The sequence below is a fragment of the Falco biarmicus genome, chromosome 4 (genome assembly GCF_023638135.1).
Source record: "Falco biarmicus isolate bFalBia1 chromosome 4, bFalBia1.pri, whole genome shotgun sequence".
In the NCBI taxonomy this organism is placed as follows: Eukaryota; Metazoa; Chordata; class Aves; order Falconiformes; family Falconidae; genus Falco; species Falco biarmicus.
The window spans coordinates 61,664,943-61,684,515 of record NC_079291.1 but is presented as its reverse complement, the minus strand read 5'-3'; the positions used below and the strand labels follow the sequence as shown (position 1 = coordinate 61,684,515).

General features: G+C 44.7%; 1 protein-coding gene and 1 long non-coding RNA gene across 4 annotated transcripts in view; one reads left to right on the top strand and one right to left on the bottom strand.

Annotated features, from left to right (window-relative positions):
* Positions 1–2,735, bottom strand: part of DHX30 (DExH-box helicase 30) — a 34,141-nt gene extending 31,406 nt beyond the window's left edge. The window contains exon 1 of one of the 3 annotated variants that reach the window (XM_056333989.1): positions 2,574–2,735. The gene's annotated coding sequence lies outside the window, so the exon portion shown is untranslated. Of the gene's footprint in view, positions 1–1,663; positions 1,864–2,573 lie in introns of those variants that run through there. The other 2 variants (XM_056333987.1, XM_056333988.1) reach the window with 2 other exon arrangements.
* A 6,130-nt stretch (positions 2,736–8,865) lies between these two features.
* Positions 8,866–19,573, top strand: part of LOC130147208 (uncharacterized) — a 28,082-nt gene continuing 17,374 nt past the window's right edge. Inside the window, exons 1-2 of the long non-coding RNA XR_008821153.1 lie at positions 8,866–9,303; positions 11,378–11,611. This is a non-coding gene — a long non-coding RNA (uncharacterized LOC130147208). The remainder of the gene's footprint in view (positions 9,304–11,377; positions 11,612–19,573) is intronic.

The following is a 19,573-nucleotide window of genomic DNA, read 5'->3' as shown; positions in this document are numbered from 1 at the left end:
TCTCAGTCTAGGTACACACCATCCTAAAGCCAACAGTATTTCTGATGAATTATACAAGTTCAATACTACTCCAACACAAAACAGTAAGTCCTTGAACACTCAAGTCATCAGAAAGAGACAAACAGGAGTACAACAGGGAATGTTGCAATACATTCTTAAACCTAAGATATGGAGGTATTGGTTGCATCTTCCTCCCAAATTTTTAAGCATGACAAAAATGGGGAAGTTGTTTGCTTACAGACAAAGTGCATTCCAGAGAACACAGGGAAGTTGGTCTACAACAGCTTTCTAGGGCAATGTACCATTCAGGCAGATAAACTGGCAGGCTTACCTACAGAGCACAAATTGGTATTAAAGAGAACAAAGAACATCTAACCTACACTGGGATGGGCAGAAAGGCATTTCCAAAAATAAACACAAGATGAAGTTGAAGAAAATGGTCTTTTCTGCTCAAGACCAAGAAAAAAAATTGAAAAAGTGACACAGATAAGCTTACAAGACTAAAAACTGAGAGCCCCACTGACAAGCAAGACTACCAAAGTTGTTATTTATAATTGTGCCTGCAGATCCCCAGCTGAGATGGGGACCCTTACCGTGCAACCACCAACAGCCCCAAGGCTAAGACAGCCAGAGCCAGACTGCTTGGGAGTGGGGACAGGACAGGGAAGAGAACGAACGTGTAGAAAGATGAACTCAGGTAAAGTCCATGATCAGAATCCCACTGATGAGGGATCCCTTTAAAATTGCATGGAGGAATTCAAGTACTTTAAGCTTGAGCTTCCAGTGGGAACGTGGTCAAAGCAGAGAAAAGCTTGGCTAGATAAGCTTAGGTTTAAGGTACAGGTCATTAAGAGATCAGTCCCTGCAGCAGCATCACTGGATTACTCAGGACCACATCTGGTGGATCTAAATACAGAGGATCCTGAACTGGGCAGTTTTAGCACAGCTAAAGGTGTTCAACTATGGCAGCTGCTTCACCATTCACAGAAACGAAGGAGACGCATGAACATCATCAAAAGGGTGACACATTGGAAGATTCAAAATATATTTCACTCTGATAACAGGAGAGAGATGGGGGGCCTCATAGGACACTGCATTTACTAAGCATCAGAACACAATGATACAGGACTCTCACAGACAAGGCAACAGTACATTTGGAATGAAAATCAATCGTGCATGATGATGCCATCAGACTGCAGAGCGCCTCATGCCTCACGCTTGGCAAAATACTAGAATCCCAGATGGCAAAAGAGACACTAAAAGTTTGTTAGCAATAGACCTAATGCCCCTACTGCAAAGGCAAAGAGAAAAACCCAGTGAACGCAGCACTGGAAACTGCCAGCTAAAATGTCAAAGGCCGAGGAACTGGGTCTTTTGGGGTTTCCTTGGTCCCCCTGAAAATAGCTACACATACGTATGAAGAGAAAACCGCATCCCCAAGAAGAAAGAACATTGAGATGCAGCAAATATCACAGAATTCTTGATTACTGTCTACTGTGATACCAAGTGCTCTGTCATGAGAACAAATGAGAAACTGTGTTGTTTTACATATCGTTCACCCTCACAGATAACCTACACTGGTGTCTGTGCAAAGCAAAACAGTTTGACTTTCAGCTATTTGGGCCAAACAAGCAGCGGATCTGTGCAAGAAACCTTTATTTACCAATCTTAATTCTGCAGGATTCTCACTGCCGACAAGCTGGAAGCGGGAACAATAATGTGCTAGAGGTAGGACTGGGTGTTGAATGCTCTTGGGTACCAACTGCTCATGAGACCAGGCGTTGTGGACTAAACCGGAAACCCAGAGTGATGGTTCCAATGAACACCGGGGAAAAAATGGTGCCACTGGTGACAACAGAAGAAGTTACTGGGAAGTAAGGAAGAGACAAAACTAAGAAAAGGACTGCGAGTCATGCTGGAAAGCAGCTCTGTAACAAGAGCGAAGGCTTCCCCACGGCACAGATGAGAGAGCCAGGGGTAAGCCCGGCTCCACAGGCCGGCTCCGGATCACCCCATGCTGTCTCCCGACGCGGGGCTCAGCTCCCCGTCCCAGCCGGGGCTCTCCCCGCTGGCCACTCGCCCAAGACCCGAAGGGAGAACCGCCCGGTAGCGCGGCCGGCCGGCTCCGCGCCCCCACCGGCTGCGCTCCCGGCTGCCCGCGGCGGTGCTGGGCAGCGGCGGACAGCAACCCGCGCCCCCGCCCGCACAGGGCCGGTGCCCCATCCGAGGAGCATCCCCGTCCGCCCCGCCCCGCGCCGCCCGGTCGCACAGGCCCAGGGCCCCGCACGGCCCCTTCCCGCTGGGCCGGGACTCCCGCCCCCCTGGGCGGGCACCGCGCCCGGGCTTGGCCGCCGCCCCCCCCGCCCCGGCCCCGGGGGCTGCGCGCCGCTCAGCCCCGCCGCCGCGCCCCCATCGCCTCAGCCCCGCCGGTCCCCCCGCCGCCGACGCCGCCCGCCCGGCTCCGGCTCGGAGCCATCCTCCCCCTCCTTCCCCTTCCTCCCGCCACCCTTCCTCAGGCCGCGGCACCCCCCGGGCCTCGACCGCGGGTTCCGGGCCGCGGTCCCGCCACGCACCGCGCGGCTCGAGCCCCCCCGGGCGGAGCGGCGCCGGTCCCGCTCCCCGACACCGACCTCCTCACAACCAACTCTCTGGCGCCGGTCCGCCGCCGCTCGGACTACAAGTCCCAAGAGCCCCCACAATCCGCTTCCGGGGCAACCGCCCGCTCCGGCGCCTTCTCTTCCGCCCTCTCCCCCGGATGTGAAGCCGCCTTCCGCCGGCCAGAGGCACGGGAGTGCGAGGCCGCGCGGGGCGGGGCCTGTCCCCACGGCAACGGCTGGCGCCAATGGGCGGTGGGGCCTGCGGGGGCGCTGGAGCCGCCGCTCCGCCCGGAGGGCCCGGGACCCCGGCCCCCTCGGTAGGCCCCAGGCCCTCGGTGGGCCCCGGCCGCTGCCGCCGCCTCCGCACCCCCCGCCGTCCTCACGGGCCGCGGCCGTTTGTGGCGTCTCAGTGCGGTGCTGGCGGCGCGGGCTGGGCTGCCCGGCGCTCGGGCCATGTGCAGCCGGGGGACGGGTGCCTGTCCGGGGAGGCTGCGGAGCCGGGCGCGGGGCTGCCCGAGCGGGGGGTGCAGCCCCCGCGGGCTCAGACCGGGCTGAAGCTCGGTCCCGGTGTCTGGGCGGCCGCGGCGCTCTCCCACGGGCAGTGCCGGAGCGCGCCAGGGGAACTGCGCAATGCTGCCCGAATCGGGGCAGCGTGTGGCACTAACATACCGAGGTACTAATCCGCCACCAGCCCTAACAACCATGTTAATATTTAACCAACACGCTGTGTGTATCTATAGGTAGAAACTTACTCCTGATCTTAAATATTCACTGGTTAGAGTTAGATCCACTGGACATCCACAGCACAGGTACTTGCTGTCCTGGTGCGGGCTTACTACGGACTGAACCAGGACTGGGCTAGTTACTCCTTCGGGGCAGGACAAGGCTCATCGCTGCTTCTCCCTGGAGTAATCCTAATGTGAGCAAAGAGAAGCAGAGTTTGTCCCCCACGTTACAAAGGCCCTGGTTTGTACTAATCACTTAATTAAACGCTTGTGCGCAGCTCCAGACACTGCCTGAAGATACTGAGTGGCAACCTATAAAATAGTATGGAAGTCTCACAGGTTTCCCTCACTTTCTGCTGCCATTAGGAGCCAGAACAGCAGGAGTGTGCAAGGACTTGTTACACTTGGGTTCTCAACAGGAATGAGCCAAAACGGATCTTTGCTTTCTATGGAATGCTGCAGTTGCGTGGGTGTAGTTGTGAGCTTCATTAATGGTGCACAGAAAATGTGTCATGAGGGTAGCTTAATTTATCAGGGAAAAATAGCTGTAGGCTGGGTGTGCTTGATTTGCCATCGTGCTACCGATTCTCTGGCAATGTGGACAGCAAGGCAAACATGGAAGAAGATAGGCTTACCATTACAGAAAATGTTAATGTCTTAAATTCTGTGTGGTAATTTAAGACTGAACTCAACATGATTTTGATACAGGTTTTAGCAGTTACCACCTAACAGCTTATTTGCGTGCAGAGGTCTTAACTTGTTTTTTCTGGCCATTTCTAATCAATGTGATTTTTCGTATCACCCACATATGAAATAAAATATTATGAAATAAACCTTTCAGAGTACTAATCCCAAGAAAAGCTTTGTTTCAGTGAGATTGAAACAGCATTTGAAAACATTCTTACTACTTAAAAGCTTTTTCCATAGAGAAGTGTTGAGATGCCCAGGATGATTTAAGCTTACTGAATTTCTGTTTCTTACTGTGGTCTGCAGGCCACAGCCATCTTCCTGTCAGTTGTGCAAAGCACATGAGCCAAAACGTGATGGAAGTGAAGTCATCTAAGGGCAAGTGTCAAACTGGAATTTCCCCCAAATTTGTCTGCCTGCTTGCAGAACCAGAAGTCTAGTTAAGGCAGACTGAAGGCATATGTAGGGTGGGAGGAAATGGCAAAGAACATAGAAAATCTGCATCTCTAGCAGATGCTTAGGGGTCTCCAGCATCTTTATTCAGAAGATGAAGCTAGAGGTCCAGTTATTTCTGAAGGCCCTGAAGGCCAAAAGGTTAATGGGTAATCTTCATTCCCCTGTAGCATTTACAGATAAATAGAAGGACAATGAAAGAAAGTGTCAAGATAAGAGGAGTAACTTATGCTGTTATTACCAGCTTAGCATAAAAAGCCTGCATAATCATTCGAAAGTCATCTGTTAAGTAACAAGTAAAGCAATTTGTTTCTGGGGGCTTAGAATGGAAAATTGCTTTAATACAATGACTTTGTACAGAATATGTCAAGCCATCTAAAGCATGATCATTTAATTATAGTTCTCTACTTGCTTCCTACTGATTACAATATTTTTACTAGTATTACTTTGTAGTCTCTTTTCCAAGTAACCTAAGAGCTGCTGCAAAGGCTGGTTTTAGACGAGATCTAAATATAGTTTATCATTCCTTGTAGCTGTAAAATGAAGATTAAAAGCATGGACATTATTTCGATTTTTCTTTTTTTGTTCCCAAGCTTTGTTTATCTAGTAATCTATTTCTGTTAAAAAAAAAACCCAAACCCCAAAAAACTAAACCCCCAAACTTAAAAATACCATGTCCAGCAGAACTAACAGAAAACAGACTCCTGTCTACTGCCCTCTAGTTAACCAAACTACTGCGCAACCACTGCAGCTCCTCTCGGTATTCCTGCCCCATCTGCCACCCAGCATACCTTAGGTCTTCATCTAGACACCTAAAAATCCATGTATTTTCCCCAGCCATGTCGCTAAAGTGCTCCTCCTCTACTAACCTCCCTTCTGCCCGTGTCCCTTCGCCATCAGCTGTTCAACAGACAGCAAGTAGCGCAAAAACCATGAAAATCCCTATGTGACCATTGCGTGCAGACTGCTTGAGCCTCACAGCACCACAGGTGGGAAGGGGGCTGGTTTTACTCCTTATTTCCACAGGAGAACTCAGTATCTGCATTTTTTAAACGCCTCAGTTGAGTTTATTTGAAACTAGTTAGCAAGTTTAAAAGTTATCAGAAAAGGTGCTGAGGAGTCAGCACCATCTGAGGGACAGTGCTGCTTCAGGAAAAAAAAAGACACCCCCGTTGTCCATCCTTAAAGGAGAATAGAAACACGTCCAGTTGATATGTCTCTTTCCCAAATCAAGTTCATAACAAATAATGAAAACACTGTACCAAAGAAAACACATACATACACAAAGATTCTGGGTTTTGAGACTGAAAACTGTTCAGTTTTCCATGAGTTCAGTTTTCGATGAAGTCTTGTTGTAATTCTGGTAAAACATCCTTTTTAATTTGATTTTCATTTACTGTCTTTTATTATACCCAGACATTGTAGCTCTCATTCAATTAATTAACTGAGTAGTTGATATTCTTTTTAGACCTATTAAGATCCAACACCTTTACAATCCAGTTACATCAGACCTTGTTGCCGGCTTGCTCATACCATTCTGTGTGTGGTTACACTTGGCTTTTTTTTTTTTTTTTCCTCATTGTAGTCCTAAAGACAAAGGGATGACTACTATGTTAAGGTAATTTTATAGAAGCTTACTATCAGAAACGCTCAGACTGATTGGTTCTCTTTCTGTCACAATAGCTGGAAGACACTGAAAAATATGGTAGCATACAGAAAAAGTATTTCCATTTTACTTCAAGCTTTCTTAGGGTTTTTCTATATTAAAAGGTTAGGTTTTGGAAAAGATGTGAGGGTTAACTTGAAAAGTTACTGTATTTGCTCTGAAGGTCAGTTGTCATTAAGGCAGTTGCTGAGCTCATAATTGTTATTAGAAAGTCAGGAATCTCTCTTTTTATCTCTATAGGATATTACCAATGGCTGCTGCAGTGATGTGGAATCTTAAAGGCAAATTGCTGTAGCTTAGTCAAAGTCAAATACAAAATCATTGCACTTAGCTTAGGGATGAATTACAGAAACCAAATTGTTGAGAAAGTAAGCATAACTACCCAAAGAAGAGGCAGAGAAGCAAGTAAACCAATCTAGCTAAACAGCATGCCTCAAGAGTGCTTTTGACTAAGACTGAATTGTCTCATAATTGGATAGACTCTACCGAAGACAATGAACATAGGCTAACAAGCAATGCATAAGAAAAATTCAACTTCTGAAATAAAATTTGATGAACAAATCACTGAAGTTGTTAACAACAACAACAACAGAAGTATTTTAAAGACACTAGAAGCAGGAAACTGGTTTAAAAAAAATAATCGCAGACCCAAAAAAGGAAAATCTGTTTGGCCTCATACACTAGTTGTAATCAACAGCACAACTGGGAAAGATCATTTTCTGATCCCCTCTGCTGTGAAGGAGGATGTTAAAATTCCCTACTGTACCATTTAAAGCTGCCAGTAATCTGGATAACACATTAAACGTCAGAAAAGCAGATACTGGAGCAAACTGATAAATGGCTTTTTAAATTAAGTCCAAGAATTGTGAAAGAAAATTGTGCAGTCAAGCTAATCTAAAAAGTGCCTCTAATGGAAGTTGTTAGACTGGATTGTCAGCAGATAATACATCACATCTTCATTTTTTTATTTGAAACTCCATGCTTTCATGTCTAATCTATCTTTGTGGCACTCATGATGAGACATGACAGGATGTGGGTAATTCTGGAGTAGTAAAAAAGTTACATGGGCTAAGTTCTGTGCTGGTCAAGAAAAAAATGTATGGATTCCCACCCACCCACCCCGAGTATGAAATAGTTATAAACCACCCAGTGATATCTTACTGTATGAAGTAACTTTATAATCTGTTCCCAATTAAACATCAGTATTAGAAATAGAAAAATCTTAATTTCTTGGAAGTGGACTGGCTTACTAAGGATCTTGGAAAAAAACAACTTTTTACCTTCTTAAATGGTCTTCTTTTCCATTTTTTTGTCTTGTCTCAAGCACCTTTTTGTGGACTAATTTGTTGTATAGGATACAATTTTCTTCTGAATTACATTGGTCTAAAAATATGAGCAACAATGACAATATCTTTCCAGCGGCAGCTGTAGTAGAAAGTAAACCTTTTGGAAAAGGTTTTGCATGGACACATCAGATAATTGTGAACATTAAATTCTTAAATGTTGCTCTTAACTTATTGCTTTGGCAAAAATATTTAATCAGGTATTAAAGAACACGTTTAGCATATTCTCAATCTGCTACATCAGTAGATCAGGCTGACACAAACCCCTAAACAAACACTATAGGGTACAACAGCTAATCCTGTAACCATTTTTCAATAAAACTTCAAACAGAAGTATTACTGTCACTTCTTTAAATAACATAAAACATCCCACCTCTGATGAACACATGTGGAAGGAAGCACTGCTTCTTCAATCTTAACGTTTCTTCTGGTGGTATGTGCGCTTTGGGAGCTCTCTGCAACTTCTTTGGGTGATTTTCAGGTGTTATTTTCTATAAAACAGATTGCTCTCCCAGTACTGTCACGCTTACCCTGCTTAATTGGTATTCTGCCTTGCGGTGCTGTTGTATAGAGAACTACAGAAGGATGATTCAGGAAGACTGAATTGGCTGGAAGAGACTAGGAACAGCAGACCACCACAGATCCATGAGACACCAACTCTGGCCACAGCCTCTGCCAACAGAGCCGTTCCCTGACTCAATGCAGAAATCCACTGATGTGAAGGATTATAATCTTAGCTTTTTTTGTTTAAGTGTGTTGAGTTATTCCAGTTTTGCCAGCTATTCCGAGCTGCCAATACAGAGAATTCTGCTTTGTGGAAAGGGCGGTCTACGAGCACCACAGCCCTGAGCTGTGAGCGCGAAGTGCCTCATTCCCTCATGCCCAGACAAAAAGGAAAGCCCTCGGGGAGTTGGCTGAACGCTGATTTTTCATTACTTGGGTTCGATTAATCACTGGTTAAGATGTTTTTATAATTGGATTACCACATAAAAATGAGTGGGGGGTGGAGGAAGCGCTCCGCGGTGGAAACTGGCCTTGTACTTGACCGGTGCTTTGTGTCGCTCTGCCCGGGGAGGGCCGCAGGGATCGCTGCTAGCGGCAGAACGCGGAGCCGGGCTCTCGAGCGCCGCTAACGGTACATCTGCTGCCACAGCTGGACAAGATGGCTACCAACCCGTTGTGGAAGAGACACGGTCCCCTTCGCGCCTTATATAGACTTGGGGGCGGACTGACAGTTATGACTGGCTCATCTGCCTGCCCATCTTACTATTGCTCCGCCTCCAGCACATGCTGGTACTATTTACCCTTTCTGGTTGGTTGGATATGGAGCGCGGGCTGTAGCAGCCAATGGGCGATCGGTGGGGGTGGCGCCTGCGCACTGCTGAGGCGCGGGTACGGGCAGGCTGGCTGCAGGAGATGGTCGCGCTCCCCGCGCTGCTAGCGAGACGCGGCGCCGCTGCCTCCCCGCCGTTGGGCCAGCACAGGAGCGGTAGCTGCCTTCCCCGGGCTGTGCCTGTTGCCCACCGCGTGGGCAGCCGCTGCGGGGGGCTGTCAGGCTGCGGTGTAGAGCCGGGCGTGGCGCCTCCGCCGCCGGCTGCGGGCGCCGCAGGTAGAGCGTCACGTCTGGCAGCAGCCGCCCGGGCTGGCGCGGCACCTGTGGCGGGCGGGCTCCCTCGGCGGCCTGGGCCCGGTCTGCGGCTGCTGGCGGCCAGGGATACCGCCCGCCTCCGCGCCACGCAGCGCGCCTGCGGCTCCACGCCACCAGCAGCGGCTCCGGCGAGGGAGCGGAGCGGGCGGCGACGGGCTGGTTGCCCCGCCGCGGCCGCCTCAGCGTGAGTACGGGGATGCGGCGCCCTTCCCCGGGAGGCACCTCTTGGCTGTCCCCTGCGGGCTCTGTAGAGTCGCTGAAGGAGCCCGCGCACTCCAGCGTGCGATTGCGGGTTGCGTGAGTCTAAAGCATCGTTTTATGAATGGCGGCGCTTTTTTTCCTGGTAAAAGTGTGAGAAAACCTTTCTGTGGTCCCTGTGTGTCACCTGGCAGCTTCCCCCGAGCTTCGTTCCTCAGACCCAAAGCGAGCCCCGGGTGGCTGGGAAGGGGCCCGGGCCTGGGCGGCAGGGGGCAGCCGGCGGGGGGGGGACGGGACGGGACGACGACGACGACAGCCGGGGGGCGGACGCTCCCTGGGGATCTCCGGGTCCCCCCGCGGCCTGCTGGCGATCGAAGCCCTGTGGGGGAGAGCGGGGGTGGCTGGAGCACCAGGGAGAGCAGTCGTGTGGGCCCGAAGGCGGCAGGGTTGTAAGGCTTCGCTTTGTATTCACCTCCACATCTTCCTTGTGAGCTTTTTATGGTTTTTTCCTCCCTTAAAAACTTGTACACCAAGTATTTCTTCCTGTACGTGCTTTTAGGGTGCTTTCTCTTCAGTGTTGTGTATATTGTCAGGAATATTTTATCAGTTTTTCGTAGTGTATCAATGTTCAAAAGCTGCTTGAACAGCCCTTGCAGTGCGTGCCACTTCATAGTGTAACGCTGCTGTATCTACTTTGGTTTAAGGGTATGAGCAAGGTCAGGTTTGTGGGAAGAAACAACATTTTGTTAGGTTGCGTGGTGTAACTGGGTCCGGGGGATGGATAAAGTTTGGCCCCAATTTGATAAGTGAAGGTATAATAGTGCTGGCTTGTGGTAATGTTCATAGAAAGGCACTAACCAAATTGGTACTACCATGTGGGACAAACAACATGAAAAGAAAGTTTTTATCTTTAGAAAGGTATAGATTTTCTAAAGCCCAGCATCTGCACTGATAATGGTCTTTTTGTATAATTCCAAACCCAACTTGCTTTTTCAATAGGAATGTTTTTTGAAGTGCACTAGAAAGCAGTACGCATCAGCTTTGATGTGACGGGGTTGCTGATCTCAGGGATGGGCTACATGTCTGTGTTTCACAGCAAACGTGCAGGACTTTCGAAATGATCAGTTTTGTTTTCTGTGTATGAAGTGGTCAGTAGTCTGAAAACTAGCTATGTTTTTTTTTCTAACCTTCGATCCAAAAGTATTACCAGTGTGGTGCATTAAATAATGTAATTTGATAGAAGCCAGGTAAGAGCTAGCTGCAGGTGAAAGGGAGGGCCTGTGGTCTGCCCCAGCTTTGCACACCTGTTTGAGCACAGCCATGCATCTGGCTCCCAGGTGGACCGGTTCATGGTGTGAAACTGTCAGGTTTGTAGAAAAAAGTGTTTTGTTCTCTCACTTTGCCTCTTGAAGCTGGTGTTTGTGGGTTTTAGCTGTTTGCCAAGAGGAGCTCTTAGGGTGGAGGAGAGGGGAGCTGGGCTTGGCTACTAGTGGCTTTTGGGAAGACTTAATCGCTTCTTAGGAAAGACCCAAACCAGCAGTGGTTCTGTATGGTAATTTTAAGTTAACACAGGCTGTAAAGCCAGGTGATGTTTTATTCCTGCTAGCTATATCTGCTGAGTGGTTCAGTGTATGTATCAGGTCCTCTAAGTAATATTCATACCTTGTGGGATTTTCTGTGAAGTGTTTGGAGGTTTGCTGTTTTCTAAAGAGAGGAGACATGACTTTGCTATAGACATGTATTAAATTTGGTTGTGTTATGGAGATCCTTGGTTAGTTTCTAAGTTGTTATGTTCAAGTAATCTCAGAGCAAAGAGAATGGTTACCTGTTCAGTGGAAACTGATAGGTGGAATGACAGTCTCGGGGAGGGAAGGAGAGTAAAGAAAGCTGTCTCTTAGACTTACGTATTCTACCATTTCCTACTGTAACTTACTCTGTAACTGTAACCTACCGTCCATGATGAATAAATGTCTTATGCGCTAATTATCTTCGTTAAACTTAAAAACCTGGAGGTTGTTCAGATTGAAATCTGTGTAATTCTGCACACTCTCTCTTCCCAGTAAACCATTGCGTTCCTGTCTGCCCTGGCCCTCGGAGCTTTCCTGAGCATCAGCAAACTAGAAGTGACCCCATTCTGCCTCCCTTGGCATTTGGAGAGCAGCAACAAAGTGGCAGCCCTTTGGAAAGTAATTCATATAAGAATAGAGGACGACAAGAAAACTACAATGGACTTTGTTCAAAGCTTTTATTTGCCAGGAGTCCAAGAAGTTGTGGCAGAGAGAAGGCATCAGCCAGTGAGTTAAATTTTTGTATAGTTACCTTTCTGCTTCCCTCTATTAAAAAAAAACAAAAACAAACCCCAAACAAAACAACTGAATTGGTTATTTGGCAGCCAAAAAGGGATCAAAAAATTATTGTGCATAAATCCAAAATAGCAACTTGACAAAATTATGCCTTTCCCAGCATGACACTGATCCTCTTTATCTTCCTCTGGCTTGTTTGTTCAGATCTCTCATGGCACACCTACTGTGGTGCTTAGACACATTCTGTATGTATACAGTTTTCCTATTGATCTGCCACTTAGTTTCCCTTGAATGTAACTCAGCTTGGATTTTCAGGGGAACCAAAATGTTTCAGAACAGTGTTATACATTTATATTTATTTGTAGCAAAGGCCTGTAAGGTGAAGTCTTTTCAATTATTTTTCCTGCTTTACAAGACCAAAATTAAGCAAAAAAATCAGGAAAAATGCAACTTGCAGAAGAATATTCTAAAAGATACCAATGTTAGAATTGTTTTAGGTTACAATGTCTCTTTCCTGAAAAAAACCCGCTTTGTTGAGCCAGTGGGATGCTGATTGGATAGGCAGCTGTTCAGTGTTTTCGCCGTATTTTGGGCAACCTACTTGCTGCATAAACTGTGTGCTGTCTAAACATGGGTGTGAAGAAATGACTATTTCTTAACTAATCTGCAGCAAAAGTTGTAACTGCTGTGAGTTTTTCTGGGGTACCTGGTCTTTATAGCAAATAGCTACAACCCAGATGGTTAGTTTGAGAGAGCTATGAACAGCTACGGCTGTTTTGGAGGCTTTACAGTTCTGTATGTGCTCTTTAATCCTAATTAGTTGCTTAATCTAAATATCTGTCACAAAACGGTGTAGCTAAAGTTATGTCATTATTCCCAATTTATAATGTAGAGCAGAAACAATGGAATACTGATGTTTGGTGTGGGAAATGGCTTGAAAATTACAGAATAAGTAGCATGTGATTTTCTTGTTTTACTTTTGACTTTGGCTTCATCTTATTATGTCCTCTCAGCTGCTTCATATCTCTTAATTGCAAAGGCTTTCAAGTTGACCTCACAGTCGGGGTGTGTGTGTGTGTGTCCTTGTTATTGGAGCAGTGTAAATCCCAATGGGGATTTGTGCAAAGCTTGCCTTTCCATGTTCCTCTGCGTGTACACTCATGCAGACATTCACAAATCTGCTGTGTTGCGTGCTTTGGTTATGTTTGGCTGAGTGATGTATTTAGCTTTTGCATGTTTCCCCTCTCTCACAGAAAAAAACCTTGCCTGGTTATAATTTGTAGTTTAGATTCTGGATCTGTGGAAGGTATCCACAGAGCATGGGGTGTGCAGAGGAGCAGTTTAAACTTGTGCTCTTAATTGAAGGCAAGTGGCTGCTCATGGTGTCCAGGCAAATAAATGTATGGCAAGTGGTGTTGGGTGTTGGTTTGGTTTTGGACTAGTTGGTGCTTTTTGCATGTTCCCCTGAGGAAGGGGCAGCGTGGGCAAGCAGAGGGAAGCTGAGGCAGTGGAGCAGGGAGCAGAGTCTGGAGAATGGAACAGATCCAACAGAAGCTTGAAAATAAATTGCAGATTCTTGCTTTTTATTTTATATCTCTACTTCTAGATTCTTTGTGTAATCATATTTCTTCTAATAAACATAGATGTTGGCTTTCATGGACTGCAGCATTATTAGCTAAACTAAAAATCTCTAAAATAAGATTTGAAGGGGGGGTGGTTGGTGATAGTAGATAATTTCTGCTCAAGTGTCAAATATGGTCCTGTGCATTGATCTCTTTCTTGTGTCAGATGATCTGGCAAAATCAGTATGTTTTGAAATTGCACATTTTTTTCAACTAATCTGTGTCAAATGCTTGTTTTCTCATTTTGATGACTCCTGGTAATACTGTAGTAACTCCCAGTATCGTGCAAGGCTAGATATGGACAACTACATCTGGAAATCTCTTAGCTTGTGTTTAACGTACATAAACTGATGGCAAAAGCATGTGAATTTTCTGTCTGGAAAGAACCATCGTAATCTTCTGATCTCGACCTCCCTACCACAAGGCAATATTCAGATTCTGGAATCCTAGAATGGTTTGGGCTGCAAGGGACCTGTAAAGGCCACCTAGTCCAACCCTCCTGCCATGAGCAAGGACATCTTCAACTAGACCAGATTGCTCAGAGCCCTGTCTGATCTGACCTTAAATGTCTCCAGGGCTGAGGCATCAACCACCTCTCTGGGCAACCTATGCCAGTGTCTCACCACCCTCAGCATAAGAAATTTCTCCCTTTTATCTAGTCTGAGCATGAGAGAGAACTTCAGCCTATGAATATGTAAGGACTGGTTCAAACCTGTCAAGAACTTGTAGACAGTGATTTGAAATGAGAATAGGGAAATTCGAGTGTTTCTGAAGTGAAAGCATTTCTCAGATTTGAAAGAATTTATCAGAATTAGCCTTAGGAAATCTCTTCCCTTGGCAGAAGAGTACATATGCTTATGCCTAACATGACTGTGGTCACAGGTTTAGTGTGTTAAAATCTGGGCATGCCTGATTTCTTTTTTTTTTTTCTGTGAAGTTCCTTAGGCAATGTCTTTCTGCTTCTGCATTCCCATTGTGTCATGGCTGAAGCTTGTTGGGCAGATGAGATTCAGCCAGCATGCTCAGAAGATTTATCTTCTGCTTATGTTCCCTGAGGCAAGTGATCCCATTTGGAGTCATCAGCTTGTGAGGATTGTGCTACTCACGGTTGTAAGGACATTCAAAAACTTTCTAGTGAAAGATGTCACCAAAGAATAAAAATATTAATTTCCTCTTTGAATGGTGCTCTGCTGAGCTTAGCACTCTCCTGGGCTGTGGGGTGCAGAGCTTTCTACACCCTTGCTTAAACGCTAGAAGCTTGACCCATGTTCTCATCTAATTTAATGAGATGTTTTTAAACTTTAGCTGTTTTAGTAATCTGAATATGGCCTGTTTGGGTTTTCATATAGGTACACAAAACCTATCTCAAAAAAACCCAAGCCAATAATCTCACACACAGTTCCAGGTAGAGAGGAACAGCTAATTCTTATGTCACCTGAGGCTTATGCAGGTCCTTCCATTTCATCTTGAAACCAATATTTTTAAAACATTAGATCTGGTGAGCTTGAGTCCTTCTCAGAAGGAAGAGAGAAAGTCTCCTGGAAATAACACAAGAATGATAAACATCTCCTGAAAACACAAGTCTGGTATCCAAGCTCAAGAAGTCAATTGTGATTACTGCATCATTGTGAACAGCCTTGTTCGTTAAAATATTTACAGATGAGGTAGTTTTTAGCTTGTGGTCTTTTATTTATTTGAAAGGTTACCATCTGCAGATGTTTTCATACCTTGATAGTGGCAGCAGATATATCATTTGAGAAAGAAACCATCAGTAAGTGCATAGGCTTTTTAGTTTTAGTAAAAAATAGCTGGAGGAAAACTAAAAGCAAGAACCCTTGCAGATCAGAGGTTTTGGAAGGGAGAAGGGAAGGACTGTTTTCACTTTCCTCATTGCCGGAGGAACTGGGAACTGTTGGAGCTAATTCAGAGCGTGGTGACCTGCTCTGCTTGATCAGGCGAATGTCAATATCTGGTGGCCTGTTCTGTGAAAGGCTTTAGAGGTGTTTGTCTATTAACAGGACTTTCGTAGGTTTGGTTAAAATGAAAGGTGATTTTTTTTTTTATGCATTTTCTGTGTGTATGTGTTGATCTTTGTTTTTCTGCTGTAACCCTGCACGGATACTGTCAGGGAATGCTGTCCACAGCCAGATCTGGTGCTGGCTTTGTCTGAGCTTTGCTCCTGGTGAGGCAGGTGTGCATAAGGTGTTGATAGTTAGATCCACCAATGGTGTCTCTGTCAAATGCTATGCTGTTAGCAGCTACAATATCCCATGTTCTTCAAGTTGTAAGCTCTGTTAAACTATATATGCATAAAATGGGGAAACTTGGTACCTTAATTTAAAAGTATGAGAGAACCAAGCCACTTCATGTATTTTTTGGGGTGGTTTTTTTTGCTTCTTGTGTAATACCCTAGAAGTGTACTGCTCGTCAATCCACTGAAAAATGGATTCCCCTGCATGCTGTTAAATATCAGTTCTTACCATGTCGCTTACCTAATACATCAGTTTAATTGAACTCAGTTTCAGTGTGTGTGACTTGACTACCTATGTGTTTGCTACTCTTTCCCTAGGGAAAGAAAAAACCCACCTATCTGACAGTTATCCAAGCTTTAATCGATTTGGTACTAAAGTATAGCAATTATTGTCAAGGCTGTGGGAAGCTGGGATATGTCAAAGATACATCCCAGCTTGTTTGTGATGATTGCATAATGATAGTAGTAAATTTAATATAATTATCCATATGAATGCTCCCACAGGTTGTCTTCAATTTTTTTGGAATGCTTGGTATCTGATCTAATTTGTTTTATGACTTTCCCCAAGAGCAATTTGGTACTAATAATTTGCTGTTGTACAGACACTCCTTTTCATATTACAGGCATTTTCTTAATTTTCTGTACAACTAGAATCTGAAAAGCACTGACAGTGCAGAAATCTAGGGTTTAAAGCTCTAATTGCATCATACTGTTTTTGTCCAGGTATTCTGGGGACTTGCCTGGATTTGAGAGAATCAGCAAGGTACATACAAAGAATTCATTTGTATGCTGAATTTGTTGCAGTTAACTGTTCTAGAACAATTGGGAAAGATTAGCCCGTATCTTAAAGACATGAAAAGAAAAAGCAAGTGAAGTTAGTATACCATGCTCTTCAGGAAGAAAAATTAAGACTGCAAGCCGAGCAGGCAACCTGGTGTGAGTCACGTTTGCCTTCCTCTGTGCTAAAGTGTAGTCAGCTGACACGTAAAAGGGAGACCCTTAACCTAGCCCTAAATAATAAAGACTTCACGAACATAGACTATTGCAATTAATTATCATAGATTTTTATATTACACTGTATACTGGTATGCTTATGAATTATTAGGCTAAAGTAGCAATTCTGAGGAAGCCTTCAGTTTGCTTTTCGTTGTCTTATGGCTCTGTGTTACCAACTGACGCAGTGGTCTTCTGTCAGGCTGAATAACTTCCAGGACACTTAATGTCCTTCTATTGTCTCTCCTGGTTATAATCTATAATTTTGTTTAATCGGAGTGGAATTGGAAAGATTTCTAGTCATGCTCCAATTCTGAATGGAACTGTAGCCTGAAAACTGTTTCCTACTACTTAATTTCCTTTTAGACATTGGCTCAGAATTACTCTTACACATTTTTTTACTGGTCACTTTAGAACAGTACTTGTTTTTATCTAGTAAAGTAGGCCTGTTCACCTGAATTTCTGAACGTTGCATTGCCACACTTGAAGATGGAGAGAGAACAGATTAGATGTTCCAGTACCTTCAGGCATTTGAAACAGCGTGCGCTCACTGTAGTATGTTTGGAGGAGGGTAAAAAAAAAAGTAAATCCTGATCTTTGGAAGAGGAATATGCTAGTATCCAATAACTGCAATAAAACAGATTTCACACTGGAAGGTAAACTGAAGAAACTGCCTTTGGGTTGGTAAGGTTTTGCATCAGTATAAGTTGTTCCCTGTACAGGTGTGTGTATTAGCTAAACTTCCTGTGGAAAAACCTCATTACAAAGTGTTTCTCTTTGCCATGAACTTGTCACTTGGAAGAACTGCATTCACTGATGTGCTAACTGGTCTCTTTGAAGTTGCTTTATTAGCTTGGGGCCCCCTCTGAGTTATATCTTTCTGCTCACATATTGATTCCTAATTGTTTTCAGAAGCTTTAATTTAAAGAAAATTCAAAGTTTTTCTTTATCTGAGAGACCTGATTTTTTTTTTCACTAGTTAGTGCTCTGTTCTTACATTTGATATATTGCTCTAAATTCTTTGATGTGTTTCTTAATTAAAATTAGAGTTCTTAAACTATAGCCACAGCTGATTCTATGCAGGTACAGCAGACTCCCCACACGGATGAAAAGGAGCCTCTTAACATTTCCCAAAAGAGGTTTTAACCCTAACTGTAATCTGGTCCTTGTTCTTTAGCCATCATACTGTTGATGTAAAGTAGGTCAGGCACCTTCTGAAGGGAGGAGGAAAACCACCAACCAGCCCACCATGGGGCTGGCGATGGAGGTTTGAGTTGAATTACATCAGACTGTAAGGTGAGTGGTCTTGAGTTAAGAACAGAAGATTAAACTTAAATTATTTTTTTTATCCTTATGTTTTTGCAGGCATGTTCCTGCCTGCACTAAAAGATTTTTGAAGCTGTTGCGCCAAAAGCAAAAAGTGTATACCAGAACTTCTGCAAACTTCCACTACTAAGTGGTGTTTGGATTAGCTGTTTTTTCCAGCTCTAAAGTGACTGAAGTACTATTATGTACATTTATTTTGCTTGTATTATGAGGATTATTTGAATGTGTGCTTCTTTTGATCTCCATAAATTCAGATCAAATGCTAAGTGTATTTAGTATTTGTGAGCTACAAAAATCTATCTTAGGCTACTTGTTTAGATGTAACAAAACTCTGAGAAAGTGTTTAAGCCACAGAGTTGTTTTAGGATTGTAAATTTACTTATGGGAGCAGGTAATGTAAGATGAAGCATTGCATGGGTCAAAGGATAAGGTAAAAAAAACCCACCATAAAAAGGGTATCTGTCAAAATAAAATAGGAATTAGTTGCCTGTGAAGAGGAACTTAAAAGGATAGGCCTGGAGATAAGCCTGACATTGATGAACCTAGTTAGCAAACCATGAAATTTGGCAACAGTTGTTAAAATGCTTTGAACTTTAAGTGAACCATCCTCATTATACATTAATTTTAATAGGAAAACACACCTCCTCATCAAAAACTACCCACCTGTAAGAGAAGGCTGCCACCCTGAGAACATGCATAGTAAAAATAGATTGACTATACCTTCAAACTAAAGTGAGGAAGGTTGTAAGCAATGATAATTGAGGGGAGTGGGTATAATGGGAGTATGTCTAGAAATCTAATGTAAAGACTGGTGTGCTAGCTTTGTGAATTATCACCTAGCACCCTCCTCTGCACAGATTTGTAAAATAAACAAATACCTTGCCTGTGTGACTTTCAGCTAATGCATATGAGGTAACCATCCCACTTCTGGGACCACAGGGGTGTTGAAAGAGAAGAACTCTTTGATTTAATAAGAACGACCTTGCTGTAGGATCCCCTGCAGCTCGCAAAGGCATACATTGTCCTGTGTTATGTGATTGCAGTCCTGGCTCTCCCTTCCACAGTGCTGTCATGGAGAGTTGCCCAGAGCCTGAGGTCACTGAGTTCAGAGCTGCATATCAAAACTCCCCGTTGTGGATCAAGAGTGTACTTGTATCGGATATTTTCCTCTGTGGAAAAGCTCTTGTCAATAAACCGCCTGTGTGCTTCAGTCTGTAGTGATACAGTAGTTTGTGGGACTGTTTAGTAAGCAGTGTAACTGTAACACTAAAATTATGGAAAAAACCTTGTTGGTATGCAAGGTGATTTTGCTGTTTTAGCAAGAGTTCAAACTGCTTACTAGACATGGGACCTAATCTGTGTCCTTTTTTTTTCCCCCATTTAGGTATAATGCGTGTGCCAGGTGTTATAGCAGGCGCCACAGGCTGTCCTTTGTGCTAGGTATGACAGCTGCTTAGTGCCATGCTGCAGGCTGTCACTGCTTGTCTGTAGCCTAAAGGTTGTGACTGACAAGCAGGGATGCTGTTGGGGAGGCTGGCAAGGTTCTTGTGCAGTGCTTGATGCTTAAGCACAGCGCTGCTGAGCCCACTAAAGCATGTGGTGCAGCCCTGGCTGGTAAACCTTCGTTCAAACAGCAACTTGTAGTGAAGACAGTATTTGCTCTCACTTGGAGTATAAATGAAGTATTATCTATGTGGGTGTTTTGATATCTGGTGTTCTGCATGGCGCTGGTGTGGTGGTCATCTGTTACAGCAGCAGAGA